General features: G+C 43.9%; 1 protein-coding gene across 2 annotated transcripts in view; it reads left to right on the top strand.

Annotated features, from left to right (window-relative positions):
* Positions 1-17,392, top strand: part of LOC101029016 (uncharacterized) — a 62,410-nt gene that overhangs the window by 41,009 nt on the left and 4,009 nt on the right. For both annotated transcript variants that reach the window (XM_010330414.3, XM_074405372.1), the window contains exon 6: positions 4,502-4,637. The gene's annotated coding sequence lies outside the window, so the exon portion shown is untranslated. The remainder of the gene's footprint in view (positions 1-4,501; positions 4,638-17,392) is intronic.

Here is a 17,392-nt window from a genome sequence, read left to right as displayed (position 1 = left end):
AGTTGAGCAACCATGCCATCTGGATTCATGTTTTCATCAAAAAATAACTGGGCCGGGCGCGGTGGCTCAAGCCTGTAATCCCAGCACTTTGGGAGGCCGAGGCGGGTGGATCACGAGGTCAAGAGATCGAGACCATCCTGGTCAACATGGTGAAACCCCGTCTCTACTAAAAATACAAAAAAAAAAAAAATTAGCTAGACATGGTGGTGCGTGCCTGTAATCCCAGCTACTCAGGAGGCTGAGGCAGGAGAATTGCCTGAACCCAGGAGGCGGAGGTTGCGGTGAGCCGGGATCATGCCATTGCACTCCAGCCTGGGTAACAAGAGCGAAACTCCGTCTCACTCAAAAAAAAAAAAAAAAAAAAAACTGGTAGTTTTTAAAATTAGCAGCGATTTTTAAATTGCTTGATTTGCTCTGCAGCCCTGTCATAAAAAGTTTTGCTCTTTCTGATCTCTCCTCTTCAAATTCACCTTTCACTGATTTCATGTCATCTTTAAAGTACTTCTTTTTTTTGTTTGTTTTCTTCTCAAGATAGGGTCTCACTCTGTGGACCAGGCAGGAGTGCAGTGGTGTGATCATAGCTCACTGCAACCTTGACCTCCCAGGCTCAAGGAATCCACCCACCTCAGCCTCCCAAGTAGCTGGGACCACAGGTGTGATCACCGAGGCCAGCTTTTTTGTGTGTGTGTGCAGACTGGGTCTCTATGCTCCTCGTGCTGGTCAGAAATTCATAGGTTTAAGCTATCCTCTCACCTCAGCCTCCCAAAGTGCTGGGATGACAGGCATGAACCACTGCGTCCCGCTGATGTACTTGTAGGCTTCCTCTGCGAAGCTGGTTTCCTGCAAGTGATGGTTCATGACAATATCAACACCTGTGACGACCGTGCTTTGGGTACCTTTGCCCTGCGGGCCTTCAGAGAAGGCATTTCCACCAATGAGCTGTTCCTCTCTGTCCTATTGTTTGTCTTCCCCTCCACCATCAGGCACAGTCTATCCACGATCTCCCAGATCTCATCAACATCAGAGGGCTTCTCATCGTGTCTGACGAGGTCCACTGAAGGAGTGGTGCTGGGAGTCAAGGATGAGAGGGGAGCAGTAGGAAAAGCAGGAAGCTTTTACACTGGTTCAGGTCAGAGAAGAAAAAGTGAGGCTACAGTGATGGAAAGATGGAGTCTCAATACGTTTAGAAGGGAGAGAATTGACAGGACCTAGTAGCCAGTTAAAAGAGGGTGGTGAGAAAGATTCCGAAGTCCAGGACAACTGGGGAAGCTTGGCAATTGGCCAAAGAGAAAATGAGAGGAAGCAGAAGGCTGGGTGGGTCCATCCTGGATCTGTGGAGTGGCTTCCAGGGAAGGCGTGCCGCTGTCCTCCTGAGCCAGGGAGAGAGTGATAGAAGGGAGGACGCCTTGCACATGAACATTCTTCACCAGGTGGCTCCCAGTCCAGTGTTTTGGTGACATGAAATCCAGAGATGATGCTGGTAAGCGAGGCAGTAAAACTGTGTACTACATGTCTTCACCACCGCTATTTCACAGTGCGTCCCAGCCATCCTCACAGTACTTCTAAGAGATGGGTATTATAATCTCTATTTTGCCAGAGGAAATTAGGGTTCAGAGAAGTCAGGTGACTTTCCAAGGAGTCTTAGCGTTTTCCAGAGAGAGGTTTTAAACCTGGAGGTTCCATGTCCCACTACACCACCCTGCCTCTTGGGCACAAGCAGGCATAGCTGTGCCACTGCTGAGTTCTCCCAGACGGAGGGGGTAAATGAAAATGGTCATTGTTGGTGAGCTTGTTTTTGTTTCAAAGTAAAGAAATGTAAGATTAGGTAAAAATTGGTTGCAGGTGAATACAGCTTGGGTGTATCAAGTATTACCAGGGCCTGAGCACATACCCACCCTTACTCCAAGGAATTTGTTTTCAACCTAGAGAAAAGAATTCAGTTTTGCTGGAACTTGGTGAAAGCCCTGGAGCAGGAAGTTCCTGTCATGAGCAATGCTGGCCTTCCTGTTGTCTGACGGGGCCTCCGTAACTCATTAGAGGTCTAGATTCTGGAGAGTGGTTTAGACTAGCATTTTCCAAACTGGTTATTTTTCATGAGCGGAGATGACATTATGACCTGTCTTAACAGCTGGAGGGAGATTTTGATTTTTTTTTTTTTTTTTTTTTCTGCAGGAGTGCAGTTGTACCAGGCCAATCACAGGCCTGGAACTCCCTTCCTCTACAAGGGCACACGTTTGTGCCACACTGGCTAAGTTAGGGATGTAGATAGCTAAGACCGTGTCTTTCCTTACAAAGCTGAGCAGCTGTAAAGGAATTCAGCTTTTGGCCTTTGGCCGTGGCTCCACTGGCCACTGCTGCTTTCTGTCATGCCAGAAGGGGACAAAAAGAAATGGATGCCACATGTGATCGGTATCCACATCGTTCATCATTCCACGCAGTCAACTTACATTTTCAAAGGCATTTTTGTTTGTGAAGAGATTTTACAAATAGAAAAAGCGTATTTCATTCTGTTCACAAGTGGTCTCAAGGCATTATTAGCAACACTGTACTTGGAAAAGCACCGAACGGTGAGATACAGTTTGCATAACATGACTGCACTTTATACTCTATTAGTCATTGATTCGTTGATTCATTCAACAAACATTTATGAAATACCTACCGTGTGCTAGATACTGTTCTAGTATGAATAATGTATCACTGTTATTCATGACAGCTGTTGTTTGCTATCATTCCCATGCCTAGGATGTAAGGACAAATAAGATTTAGGCGAGTTAGGCTTCCCCTTAATAAAACCAAAGGATGGGCCAGTATTCGTCCCTCCAACTGTGTTCTGAAGGAAAATAAATCCTGCCTATTTCTTTCCCTTTTTTTTTTTTTTTTTTGAGACAGAGTCTTGCTCTGTCACCTAGACTGTACACTGGTGTGATCTCGGCTCATTGCAACATTTGCCTCTGAGTTCAAGCTGTTCTCTTGCCTCAGTCTCCCAAGTAGCTGGGAGTACAGGCTCCCAAGTAGCCATAACACCCGGCTAATTTTTTTTATTTTTAGTAGAAATGGGTTTCACCATGTAGGCCAGGCTGGTCTCGAACTCCTGACCTCAAGTCATCTGCCCGCCTCGGCCTCCCAAAGTGCTGGGATTACAGGCGTGAGCGACCACACTCGGCCAATCCTGTCTATTTCATCCAACAATCCAGCAGATTAGATTCATGTCTAAAGAAACCAACCAAATCCTTTTTTAAAAAGCATACTTTCTACTCTTTTTCCCCAACTGGCAACCTAGGAAGGCCTGATGTCCACATTTATCTCCTTTTCCTGAAAAGTAAGTTTTCCCTCCAGGCTTGAAAACTTAATGCTTGATTCTCCTTGACGCTGCTCTCTTCCTTGCTCTAACCATGCTAGTTAACATTCACTTAATGTCAGCTTTAGAAGGGCAGGGACTTTTGTCTCTTTTGTTCTCTGCTGGATCTCTGGCACCTACACCACTGCCTGACACATAACAGGAGCTTGAAAATATTTGGTAAATGCTGAAGGAATTCAAGTCTTGTCTAGCCCCAGGGTTAGGCTCTCAAGTCAGCATGGCAGACAAAATTAGTGTAGAGTTAAATGATTCTTTAAAATTCCACAAATTACCCACGCATTGTAATATCTAGGCATATTATCTCCATGTCCCCACACAGTTTCTTCCCCAGTTTTGGAACAGATCACTTGGTCTTTCTTCAGTTGGGTCCAGATGAAGTAGTTGGTTAGTGTTTAGGGGGTGCATATAACTTTAAACACTTGTAGGCCCCCAGAAAAATTTGAATTTGGGGCTGCAGATTCCGACCTCCCATCTTGTACTTACTGAGTGAAAGAGCCCACATTATGACCATGATTATTTCTCTTCCATCCATCCCCGCTATATTTTTCTTTGCCAACCTCCTAAACTTGAACTGACATAAATTAAATGTGGACCTGATGCTGTTGACCAGGATTGACAATAGACTCTTTACAACAGCTGTGTAGACTGACAAGCATGAACCAACGCCAGGATCTGAACCCAGTCATGAATTCTACAAAGGCAGGATGGTCCTTTCTCCTTCAGATGTTCTCTTTCAGTGCTCAAAAGGGTAACAGCTTTTCAGGCTCCTTTAAAGGGCTGAATTCCTTCATAAAAACTATCACTTCCCCTAGATCAGTGGGCAACTCATTCATCTTCCTTCAGGAAATTTCTAGAGACATCAGTTTTCCTCTTCAAAGTAAAGGCAACAATCTAAATCTTAGATGGAATTTCCTTTCATGCAGAGTAATTTGGGGCTTCTTGTTCCAAAGAAGGAAGGATGTACTGAGTATAAAACAAGGACTTAAAAAATTATATATACAGTATTTCCTTGACTGTATTGCAAAATGCATCTACTCACACACGCCCAGTAAAGTACAATCTAAAAGAATAAAGTCAGCTTAGTTGGTGATAAACAAGGGAACTATTGCCTAAAAATAATAAAATGTTCTGATTTTCTTATAGGAATCAAGAAGAAAATTGAAGGTCTGATGGAAGCTGCTCCTTGGTTGGTGAAGTTGCATTTGGCAGATATTGGCATAGATAGAAAAGGAAAAGAAGGAGAAAATGGTTTGTTGGAATTCATTCAAACTTTAGCACAGTAAGTAGCAAGTTAAGAGGCTTTATTTGTTCACCTTCCAAAACTAAGTGCTTGAATTAAATCATGGGAATAATTATTGAACTAGCTTTTAAGCAGTTTCCAGTGAGGTTTTTCAGCTCTGAGAGTCAAGCAGTGACCCAGCTTTGTCTTGGTACCTGATGTGGCAAGTACTTGGTACTTGGTACCCAAGTTCAAGCAACTCCACTGCATCAGCCTCCCGAGTAGCTGGAATTACAGGCATGTGCCACCACACCCAGCTAATTTCTTTTCTTTTCTTTTCTTTTTGAATGGCAGAGACTTGTTCTGTTGCCCAGGCTGGAGTGCAGAGGCATCACCTTGGCTCACTGCATCTCTGCCTTCTGGGTTCAAGTGATTCTCCTGTCTCAGCCTCCTGAGTAGCTGGGATTACAGGTGCCCACCACCATGCCCAGGTTAAATCACTTACCTATCTTTACCTAAATTTCCTCATTTGTAAAAATGGAGATAATAACAGTGTCTAACACGAGAGACTGTTGCAGGATTCAATGAGATCATTTATGTAGGGTACTACATATAGCAGCCAGGGCTCCAGCTAGCACCTTCCTACAAATTAGAAAAAGAGTCCCTCTGCACAGATGAATTAAGAAGGCACCACCTCCGGCCGATGAATCAGAGGAAGTTCCCCTTCCCGATCCATGCTTTGGGGCCCAGCATTTGGCAAGCAGAAGAACTCTGCTAGATTTCAGCCCCACTCATCGTCTTGGAAGGCCCCTTTGTGCAGGGCAGAAGCACTTAACCATGTGGGTGGCCCTGGCCACAGCTGGCGTGTAATGAATGCTGCATCACGGTGTAGTGGTGACCTCCACGGGCTCTGGAGTCGACCTAGATGTAGAATTGTTGAGTTACGAAGTCTGTCTTCCTCACTTCCTGCCCTCCTTCTGTGGACCCTCTGTTCTGCCTTGAAGCTTCCCTGTTGTCCACGCGTTTCGTCTGAAGACACTGCACACAGCCAGGCAGTTCAGGAAGCCAAGGCGTGTCAACTCCTGACTAGGCAGACTGTTTCCTCAAGAGCAAGACCTTTGAGAGAGAGACTCTGGCAGGACCATTCAGCTCGGGCCTTGCATTCCAGCTGCTGAATCGGTGGAAAGTATATACAATGAGCGAGAAAGTAGCCTCCTATTCAGTGTGGACCCTAACTGAAATTTCATACTCGCAGCCCCTGGTAAGGGCTTGACATTGTCTTCTTGATACTAAAATAACTTCTTTCAGAGCAGCCATCATTCTGTCAATTTTCCCGATGATTTGCACAGAGCTCAAGAATTTCTAGGATGTCATATGTAGCCTTCAATCTAAGTAATGCTTTTTAAAGTGAAATTTTCTCTATTGCATTTTTTCTCTCTTGCTCCTCTCATCCTTGCCTATTCTCCAAGAAATGCTTCTCCCACTCTCCACTCTCCCCTCAGCCCAACCTGCAGAGAGGTCTCCAGATATCAATTGCAAAACTCAAGTCACAGCCCCCGTAAGATTATGATGGGCTTTACGGATCATCAAAAGGATGATTAATTGTGACTGGCATAGGGAGAGCAGTAAGTCTTTTATGATCCTGCAATCCTTTGAAAAGGAGAGCATCACATGTAGAAGGAGTTGGTTCCTGTGGCCACTCCTGCCCTCTCCATCGCCAGCATGCATGACCGGAATTAATGACGGCTGCTCATCCTGCTGATGCAGAGGAAGCAAAGAAATATCATTTTAAATGAAGCTCCATGGAAGATTTCATAAACAGATTTGAAAATGCAAATTCAACCTTAAGAAAAGTAGAAAGAACTCAGGCCGGGCGCAGTGGCTCACGCCTGTAATACCAGCACTTTGGGAGGCTGAGGCAGGCAGATCACAAGGTCAGGAGTTTGAGACCAACCTGGCCAATATGATGAAACCCTGTCTCTACTTTAAAAATACAAAAAAACTTAGCCAGGCATGGTGGCGCCTGCCTGTAATCCCAGCTATTTGAGAGACTGAGGCAGGAAAATTGCTTGAACCTGGGAGGCGGATATTGCAGTGAGCTGAGGTCCCACTGCTACACTTCAGTCTGGGCAACAGAGCAAGACTCAGTCTCAAAAAAAACACAAACAAACAAACAAACAACGAAAAGGAAAAAGAACTCTTGGTGTGTTACTGGGCAGGTCAAGTGGAAAGAATTAAGTAGTTCAAACCCCGGTCTTTACCGTTTCCTCAGAATGGTCTTAGAGACATGGCAAAATCATAGAATGCATTTTTCTTTTAATGCTCTAGAATTTTAGAGAGAATTATAATGACATTACTGTCCATTGTATTGAAATGTTTCAAACTAAAACAGCTACATTTTTAAACAGCCAATCAAGTGGTTCCATGAAGTTTAAATTAACCCTTTATTTTAAAGAAACAGAACATGGAATACTTTGTATTCCATTAAAGTTGAATTCAAATTCAGCAGAGTTACTCTGTTAAATTTAGTTCAAATATAGCTTTAAGCTTGATAAACTGAAGACAGGTTAATGCTTTCATTTTATTTTTCCCCTGCACCACAGTAACTTTTTCATTATACACTGAGGGAGAAGATGTTACAAGACAGCAGGCAGTCTTGTGACCATGACTACAGTGAGTGCTAATGACTGTCAGTCTCAGATGACTGGAGGGATGATTATTATCTCTCAGTACGTTTTGGAGCTGGAAAACATCATGCTTTGCTTAGTAAATGTTTTAATTTGCGTAAATGAGAAGATAATTATGAAATACCCACCTGAAAGTACAAATACTCATTTAGAAGGTGTTAAAAAGTAATTTTCAAGTATAGTAATATATATTATGAGTAGCGTTAATGCATCCTCTCTTGAGCTGAAATAATTATGGGTGTTTCTGATGGAACACTTAAATTGGATTGTTAGTTTGAACACCAAGAAGATTCCTTGAAACAGGATTAACTGGTTGGGTTCTATAGGGAAAATGTCTTCCCATTTAGCCCTAATGGCATCATTTTAAACCTTAAAAGCAATTAGTGATATTAGTGATTATAGAACTAATGTTCTTCAATTTATTGTTTCTTAACATTTGCAAGTTAACAAGCTAATTTCTAAATCTAATTCTAATTTGTTCATGAAATCCAAATTAACAGCCTGAGGTCACTTATTTGCCTAGCAAGGAGATCTTAATAACCTGCCTTTAATGATGGAATAGGCCCAATGAAATCTTCCTCAGAAACATTAGCAACCTCATTTCATTAAAAAAAAAAAAAAAAAAAAAAAAAAAAAAAAAAAAAAAAGCACAATAACAAGCTGTTATCCTATCTTACTGCTTTTTCACTAACAAGAAAACAGAGTACTTAAGGAACATTTCATTTATTCATTCTTTACTTATTTTTTTCAATATATATTTGTTAAATGCCTATCATGTACCAGGCCCTGTTCTAAACTCTGGTGAGGGGAGTCATGAATTCCTGCCTTCATGAGGCATATACATATGATTGTATATCCAACGGGGATCATCCTTAGAGGAAAACTAAAGCGAATGGTGGGAGTGGTAAATTGTGTGTCAGGGCGTGGGGGTTGCCATCTTAGGGTAGCTAGGGAAGGCATTGCTGAGAAGGGACACTTGAGTAAGGATCTGAAGGAGGAGGGCGAGCAGGCTGTGTGAATATCTAACGTGAGCATTCTGGCTAGAAGGAAGAGCAAGGGCCAGGTCCTTGAGGTAGGAGCCTCCGGATGTGTCCAGTAAGCAGCCAGCATGGCTGAACAGAGTGAGCTGGAATGAGAGAGTCAGAGGTCAACGATCTGAGGTGCAAGTGTGCCGGGCAGAAGGCCTTCTAGACCCTTGTGATGACTTTTGGGTATAACTCTGCTGAGATGGAAAAGCTTTTGAGAATGATAAGCCTAGGTGTGACCTGATGTAACCCACATTTTAACAGGATTGCTCCAGCTCTATGCTAAAAATAGACTGGAGGGGAGGCAAGAGCAGAACAAGGATTCTAGTTAGGGAGTTTTCTCTGGAGAAACTAGACAGGGCTTTTCAGCAGACCCCGAACACGCAGCAAGGTGGAAAATGGGGGCAAGGGGAGAATCTGCAAAGGGGAGAATGAAGGAAAATTGCAGACACTGAGCAGTTGAATCTCAGTCCTTACCACCACCCCAGCCTTGCCTGCCCTGCTTCCAGAAGGCTGACAGTTATGTAGAGGATTGGGGTCTTCCTTGAGAAATTGAATAGCCCTAGAAAAAGAAACTCTAGATGCCGACAGTCGGCCATCCGCTCGCCATTCAAAGAAGCCTCACAGGTCAGCAAGCCCTGAGCATGCCCGAGCACCGCCATCAGCCTTTGTATGTCTTATGCTTCGTGTGAACAGATACCTGAGAACCTCCAGACACTTGAGGCAAGTCTCCAACATGAGAGGCCAACCCTGAAACGGAGGGAATAAAGGAACCCTGAAGATACAGAAACAACGCAGAAAACTGAAGAAAAACAAAAAAACTGTAACATTCTCAATGGAAAAGAAGATAAAGCATCCATAAAAAAGGAATGGGGTACTATGAAAAAAAATTAGAAAATAAGGAAAAGTTCTTGGGAAGTGAAAATGATAACCAAAATAAAATTTTCTGGAAAAAAAAAAAAAAAAGGTTGATCATTAAAATCAGGAAAGTCAGCCTTCTGCCCCTCTGGTTCGACAGACTGCTGCATCTTCTCATGTGGCACCGGCTGTGTCCCTGACACCAGGGTGAAGGCAAACACCAGAATAAACAGATGGGGCCATGGTGGGGCCTTGGTTACCAGGGCTCCTTTTAACTCTGGCAAAGTGGATATTGTCACCATCAATGACCCCTTCACTGACCACAACTACATGGCCTACGTGTTCCACTATGAGCATGTTCCGGTATGAACAAGGTCAAGTTCCACGTGGCCTCCAAGGAGTAAGACCCCTGCATCACCAGTCAGAGCAGAGAGGACGGGAGAGGCCCTCAGCTGCTGGGGAGACGCTGCTGCGCTCTGTCCCCCATCACACTGAGAATCCCCCCTCCTCAGTTTCCACACAGACCCCTGGAGAGGGAAGGGCTGGGGAGCCCTGCTTTGTGGTGTGCCATCAACAAAGTCTCCTGTACTCAGCCCAAAAAAGAAAGAAAGAAAGTCTTTGGACGTAAAAGAAAAGATAAGGAGATGAAAAAATGGTGAGAAAATATAAGAGACAGAGGATCAACCCACAAACCTCAGTGTCTAAGAGTTTTCAGAAAGAGAAAACAGAGAAAAGTTAAGACAGGGAATTATCAAAGGAATAAGTCAAGAACTTTCTTAGAACCAAGAAACATAAATCTGCACATTGGGCCAGGCGCGGTGGCTCACGCCTGTAATCCCAGCACTTTGGGAGGCCGAGGCGGGTGGATCACGAGGTCAGGAGATCAAGCCCATCCTGGTCAACATGGTGAAACCCCGTCTCTACTAAAAATAAAAATTAGCTGGGCATGGTGGCGTGTGCCTGTAATCCCAGCTACTCAGGAGGCTGAAGCAGGAGAATTGCCTGAGCCCAGGAGGCGGAGGTTGCGGTGAGCCGAGATCGCGCCATTGCACTCCAGCCTGGGTAACAAGAGCAAAACTCGGTCTCAAAAAATAAAAAATAAAAAATAAATAAATAAAATAAATCTGCACATTGAAAGAGCTCATTGGGTGTCCAGCACAGAGAATTATAAAAGGTATATCATCATGGCATTCAGAACACTAGGAATAAAAACGGGTTCCTAATAACTTACTAAAAGAAAAAATTTTGCATCCAAAGGACTGTGAATTAGAATGACATCAGATTTTCTAACTAGAAGCTTGGGGCAATGAAGTGCTACTATGACAATTCCATGAGAAGTCTATACAGTCCCAATTTCTAACCACGTATGAGGCCAAAAATAAAGATGTTTTCAACATGCAAGCGATCCAAACATGTACCTCCTCTGAGTCCATTCTTATGAAATTTCCAAAGAACATGCTTGAGAAAAATGAGAAAATAAATCACAGACAGGCCAAGCACAGTGGCTCATGCTTATAATCCCAGCACTTTGAGAGGCTGAGGTGGGTGGATCACCTGAGGTCAAGAGTTCGAGACCAGCCTGGCCAACTTGGTGAAATCCCGTCTCTACTAAAAATACAAAATTATCCAGGTACACACCTGTAAGCCCAGCTACTCAGGAGGCTGAGGCACAAGAATTACTTGAACCCAGGAGGCAGAGGTTTTAGTGAGCCAAGATCACACCACTGCACTCCAGACTGGGTGACTCTGTCTCAAAAAAATAAATAAAATAAACCACAAAGACAAAGAATGCCAAAGGCGTTCAGAAATCAGAAGGCCCAGTACAGGACAGTAAAAATGGGAGTCCCAGATGATGGCTGTGGTAAGTCCAAATTGGAACAGAAAAGTAGAAGACTTTAGAAAGGAGAAAGACTTGGGTAAAAACTGAACTAGTTGAGCATGTGAAGTACTTAAGTATTTTGAAAGAAATAGTGATAAGTATATGAGAAATGATAGAAACCTGTAGGGAAATATTTAGGTACACGGAAAACTCTACAAATGAAAAACCAGACAATTATTAACTTAGGCAAAAGATAGATACATAACAAAATATGTACAAAAAATATAATTATACCAATGAATACACCAGTGTCGAGGTAACTAAAAATTGTGGTATCTCTTTATTGAGAGGCTTCGTGAGACGAAGTTTCAAAAGTCAGTATGTAAAATTTTAAATGGAAATATCAAGAAATAATATAATAAGCACTTTGCGGCCGGGCGCGGTGGCTCAAGCCTGTAATCCCAGCACTTTGGGAGGCCGAGGCGGGTGGATCACAAGGTCGAGAGATCGAGACCATCCTGGTCAACATGGTGAAACCCCGTCTCTACTAAAAATACAAAAAATTAGCTGAGCATGGTGGCTCGTGCCTGTAATCCCAGCTACTCAGGAGGCTGAGGCAGGAGAATTGCCTGAACCCAGGAGGCGGAGGTTGCGGTGAGCCGAGATGGCGCCATTGCACTCCAGCCTGGGTAACAAGAGGGAAACTCCGTCTCAAAAAAAAAAAAAAAAAAAAAAGCACTTTGCTTAAAATCAGGCAGTAAATATCATGAAAAACTGCCAAATGAGTTGAAAGTGGTTGCCTCTGCAGAAAAGGACTTGGGGCCAGGCACAGTGACCCACACCTGTCATCCCAGCACTTTGGGAGGCCAACATGGAGGATCACTTGAGCCCAGGAGTTTGAGACCAGCCTGGGCAAACTAGGGAGACCCCATTTCTAAAGAAGAAGAAGAAAGAAGAAAGAAGGAGGAGGAGGAGGAAGAGGAGAGGGAGAGAAAGAAGAAGAAGGAGGAAGAGGAGGAGGAGGAGGAGGGGGGGGGGAGGAGGGGGGGGAGGAGGGGGGGGGAGGAGGAGGGGGGGAGGAGGAGGAGGAGGAAGACAAAAGAAGAAAAAAGAAGAAAGAAAACTGGTAAGTTACCCAGGCTGGAGTCCAGTGGCATGATTTTAGCCTTGAACTTCTGGGCTCAAGTGATCCTCCTACCTCAGCCTCCCAAGTAGCCAGGACTATAGGCATGTGCCACCATGCCTGGCTATTTTTAAATTTTTTGTAGAGATTAGGTCTTGCTGTGTTTCCCAGGCTGGTCTTGAACTCCTAAAACCCAAAGTGCTAGGATTTTAGCATGAGCCACTGCACCCAGCCAAAAATATTTTTAAAGAGAGAATTGAAAAGTGCCTAGCTATCTCATCATGTAATTTGTTGTTATATAACTCCAGGTCAATACATAATGCTAGCTTAAATCATCTTAGTTTCCACAAACGAACAGGAAGTCTCATACACTTGGGATATGCTTCATTAAAGAATGAGTAGAATTATGGGTTGGGCTTGGTGGCTCACTCCTGTAATCCCAGTGCTTTGGGAGGCTGAGATGGGCGGATCACGAGGTCAGGAGATCGAGACCAACCTGGCTAACACTGTGAAACCCCATCTCTATAATAATAATAATAATAATAAAAGAATGAGTAGAATTTTATAAGTGTAAAATAAGTAGAAAAGATGACCGAAAGTGTGGCATCCAGGAAACAGAACAGTCTTTTGTGAGCTTAAGTGACACATGAATCCTCTGAGGCCTCAGCTGGCCGCCGTTCCGCACTGCTGGCCCCATTTCAAATGGTCTGTGGCATATGAAACACCTCACAGCCTGCACCACGCATCCCACACTCCCTCCTTGCCTCAGCGGTCAAGACTTTGAACTTTGTTTTCCTATCAAAGGCTTTGCCTTCCCCTGCTTTGGACCTGTCTTCTTTCTGTTTCTCACTCCAAGCTTGCTTTTCCTCCTTGACCATGATTTATATGTTTCCTATTAAATACTGCGCCACGTAGAGATAGTGTTTGGCTACAGGTAGCAGAACCAGCTGCAGTGCACAGGTGGAAGAGGACTGGGCAGGCACAGCTGCTGCACCACATCGTCAACGTTTTCGATTCCTTCTCTCCTCCACCACCGATCGCCTCAGCAAGTGGCCCTTATCCTCATGGTTGCAAGGTGGCTGCTTATACCTGTAGCCTCTCATCTCCATTCCAGACCAGAAGAAGGAAGAGACAAGGAAGAAGTGCTAGTATCTGATTTCTGGCCCTTTCCGAGTTGTAACATTCTAAACCACATTGTCTTACACCTCCAGGTCCCTTGTCCGTATTCATCCACTTTGCCCTCCACTACTCTTTCCTGTGCCAAGCTCGATTTGATCTCATACTTCTACAGCCATTTTCATGCTTCAACTTCAATTCACCCTCTGGAGCTGAAATTCAGTACTATTTTCTAAAGTTCTTGTTTTTCCTCTCAACTGTATTTCTTGTTTTTCCTTCTGTTTTTGGCCTCTCCCTGGAGGAGCCCAGCCTCCAAAAACTGTAGCATTAGGCGCCTCCAGCCTTGTAAGCAAGACCTGGCCTTATGGCTAAATGAGAAGCAGGAAGGAGGAGAAGGGAGGGGGGCATGGGAAAGAATATGGCGGAGGGGTTGACAGGTTCTCTGAATAACCCATTAGTGATTTGGGTCTTTATTTTATAGGAAAATCAGTGAGAACTCTGGGTTTCAAGTGATACAAAACCAATGCAAACTAATTTAAGTACAAAAGTAAATCTGATGACTCCTATAAGTCTGGGGTGGTTCTAGCTAAAAGTCCAGCTGAAATCAAGGGTTCAAGTAACGCCACCCACTTCCATCTCCTGGGAGTTCTGCTGCTGTGTTGACTTGACTCTCAAGCAGACTCTTTCTCACGTGGTAGCAAGTTGAGCAGCATTAGCCAGAGGGTTACATTCAGCCTGGTTAATAATTTCAAGAAGGAGCTCTTCTCTGGACTCTCACTGGACAACCATGAGTCACATGCACACCTATGTTAACCAATCACTGTGCCAAGGAGATTAAATACACTAGACATCCCTGGCTATGTGCACACCCTTGAGGGCAAGGGAGTGGAACCCTAAAAGAAACTCAAGAGGCTATTTTAGACAGAAGTGAAAATGGAAGCTGGGTAGGCGAAAACAGATGTCTACCAAAGATAGAGGGCCAGTGATGATATTAGAGCTGGTAAGGACAGGATGAGAATGTTGCTTTCAGATGATTAACCTGGGAGCAGGGTCCAGGATGGGCTTAGGGTTGGGGAAGTTTGGGGTTAGGAAAACCAGTTAGGAGGCTACTCTGTCATCCAGGTAAAAGATATGACAGTGAGAATGAGAGGACACGTGTTAAGAAGTTACTTCTGAGGTAAATTAATTGTCAGGATCACTCTCACCAAGAGGATATAAGGAAGAGGGATGAGGTGAGAGGAAAGTTGCTCAGCTAATAAGAACGTGGGAGAGGCGGCCGGGCACAGTGGCTCACGCCTGTGATCCCAGCACTTTGGGAGGCCAAGGTGAGTGAATCACCTGAGGGCAAGAGTTCGAGACCAGCCCGGTCAACATGATGAAACCCCATTTCTACTAAAAATACAAAAAAATAGCTGGGCATGGTGGTGCATGCCTGTAATCCCAACAACTCAGGAGGCTAAGGCAGGAGAATTGCTTGAGCCCAGGTTACAGAGGTTGCAGTGAGAAGAGATCGTGCCATTGCACTCCAGCCTGAGCAACAAGAGCAAAACCCCATCTCAAAAAAAAAAAAAAAAAAAAAAAAAGAATGTGGGAAAACGCCTCTCTCCGAAGCCTAAGCCCCACTCCCTCTAATGCAGCTGTGAGAGACCCTACCTATTTATGAAGATGTTCTTTCCCCATGCACGTAAACTACCCATCTTAAAAATTATAGTCACTCCCCAGATCTCTTCAGATACCTTCAGATCAATTTGGAAAAATAGCCAGAGGCCTCATACTATCTGTAAAAAGAAGAAAAAGTTCAGTTCTTGGACGTCTGTCTCAGTGAGTAGTAGCCACCAGGGGGTGCTGTATGGGGCCTGGGCACTTGGGCTGGACGGCACCATCAGTGGCAGGTTTTGCATTTGATTCTATGAGAATTTAGGTTCTAGGTCATGCTCCTCTAAACTATCTTTCCAATCTGATGGATGTTGACTGAACCAAGAGACAAGTAGTAAGAGACCAATATTGTTTCCTCAAAGATTGGTGCGGGCTGGGCCTCCCGTCTTCAATTTCCACCCCTACCCAAATCCTAGTTGCTACTAGCCTATTGTGGATCTGGAAAGAGAAATTCACCTTTAAATTTACCTAAACTCTATGAATGTTGTTCTACCTCTTAGAAGGTAATGCTTTATGTACATTTATTCTCTACTGTAAGAAGTTGAACTTCCTTTTTTATATAATTTATGATGTCCTGTTTACTATTTCACAGACTAAAAACTGACTATGAATGCTCTGTTTCCATATGGATGTCATCTACATCCATGGCCAAGCAGACATGCCTAGATAGATATCGCTAATTCTATAGTAATATTTTTCACTGTAACCAAATCCCTTTCGAGTACTAAAAGTTGATGATTATTGTATGAAAGTTTAAAGTCATGTGATAATCCTATCTTGTGATGATCCCATCACACTTGTCATTTTCTAAAATTCAGGTTTCACACTTAGGCCTTAGTGAAAAGAGATGCAAGTCACCGAGGCTTCATCTCTCCTGCATATGAAATTTGTAAGTTGAAGAAAGTTATACTTTTATGTAAGAAAGAATCTTCTTTCATAAATATACCTATAGTTGGGAGCAATGAGAATGCTTGGAAATACTAACCATTTCCTAAAAGACACCACCCCTAAAAGTGAGGATTGTCCTGAAATATGGAAACTGCTTTTTTTTTTTTTTTTTTTTTTTTTGAGACGGAGTTTCACTCTTGTTACCCAGGCTGGAGTGCAATGGCGCAATCTCAGCTCACCGCAACCTCCGCCTCCTGGGTTCAAGAAATTCTCCTGCCTCAGCCTCCTGAGTAGCTGGGATTACAGGCACACGCCACCATGCCCAGCTAATTTTTTGTATTTTTAGTAGAGACAGGGTTTCACCATGTTCACCAGGATGGTCTCGATCTCTTGACCTCTTGATCCACCCTCCTCGGCCTCCCAAAGTGTTGGGATTACAGGCGTGAGCCACTGCGCCCAGCTGGAAACTGCTTTTTTTTTTTTTTTTTTTTAAATGAAGTCTTGCTCTGTTGCCCAGGCTGGAGTGCAATGGCGTGATCTTGGCTCACTGCAACCTCCTAAAATATTACTATAGAATTAGCGATATCTATCTAGGCATGTCTGCTTGGCCAGGTCCGCCTCCTGGGTTCAAGCAATTCTCCTGCCTTGGCCTCCTGAATAGCTGGGATTACAGGCACGTGCCACCATACCCAGCTAATTTTTTGTATTTTTATTAGGGATGGGGTTTCACCATGTTGGCCAGGCTGTTCTTGAACTCCTGACCTCAGGTGATCCACCTGCCTCAGCCTCCCAAGGTGTTGAGAGTACAGGTGTGAGCCACTGTGCCTGGCCAAATGAAGAAACTTTTCATCCCTCTGCCCCACCATGAAGATGCCACATATCCCCATGAGAAATGGAAGAGGTGTGGTTGATCGATGTATGGATGACAGCGGGTGAGATGAGTTTTATATGCCATGACAATATGGTGCAGGATGAAGAGCGTGGCCTGGGCAGTTAGATGAACCAGAAGTCTCTGTGGAGGACCTGCTGCTTTCCAGGTGACTGAGCCTGTGCAAATCAGTTTACCTCCTGCTTTTCAGTTTCCTCTTATATAAGATATATTTATAAGAGTAGCAGGGCTGGGTGCCGTGGCTCATGCCTGTAATCCTAGCAATTTGGGAGGCTGAGACAGAAGAATCTTCCTGGCTTGAGGCCAGGAGTTCAAGACCAGCCTGGGCAATATAACGAGAACCCCCTATCTCTACAAAAAATTTAAAAATTAGTCAGCTGTAGTAGCATATGCCCATAGTCCTCACTATTGGAGAGGCTGAGGCAGGAGGGAAGACAGTGCTTCAGTGAGCTGTGATTGTATCACTACACTCCAGCCTGAGTGAGGATGTGAGACTCTATTCAAAAACAAAAAAAACAAAATAGAGTAGCACCTATCTCATTTGGTGAGCATTGAATGAGACCACACATGTCAAGCATTTTAAAAAAAGTACCTTGCTCATATTACACACTCAAAACCAAATACAAATGGCTCTTATTATTGCTGCTCTTATTGTGGATGTTAGAATTGATTGGTTCCAGTTATTTCACCTGTGACAACACAAGAAACAGAAGAAATGAAAAAAAGACTTAAGACCTCTTCACTTTGAAGTAAA

Source organism: Saimiri boliviensis, chromosome 9 (genome assembly GCF_048565385.1).
Source record: "Saimiri boliviensis isolate mSaiBol1 chromosome 9, mSaiBol1.pri, whole genome shotgun sequence".
NCBI lineage: Eukaryota > Metazoa > Chordata > Mammalia > Primates > Cebidae > Saimiri > Saimiri boliviensis.
This window is presented reverse-complemented; position numbering and strand designations above follow the sequence as displayed.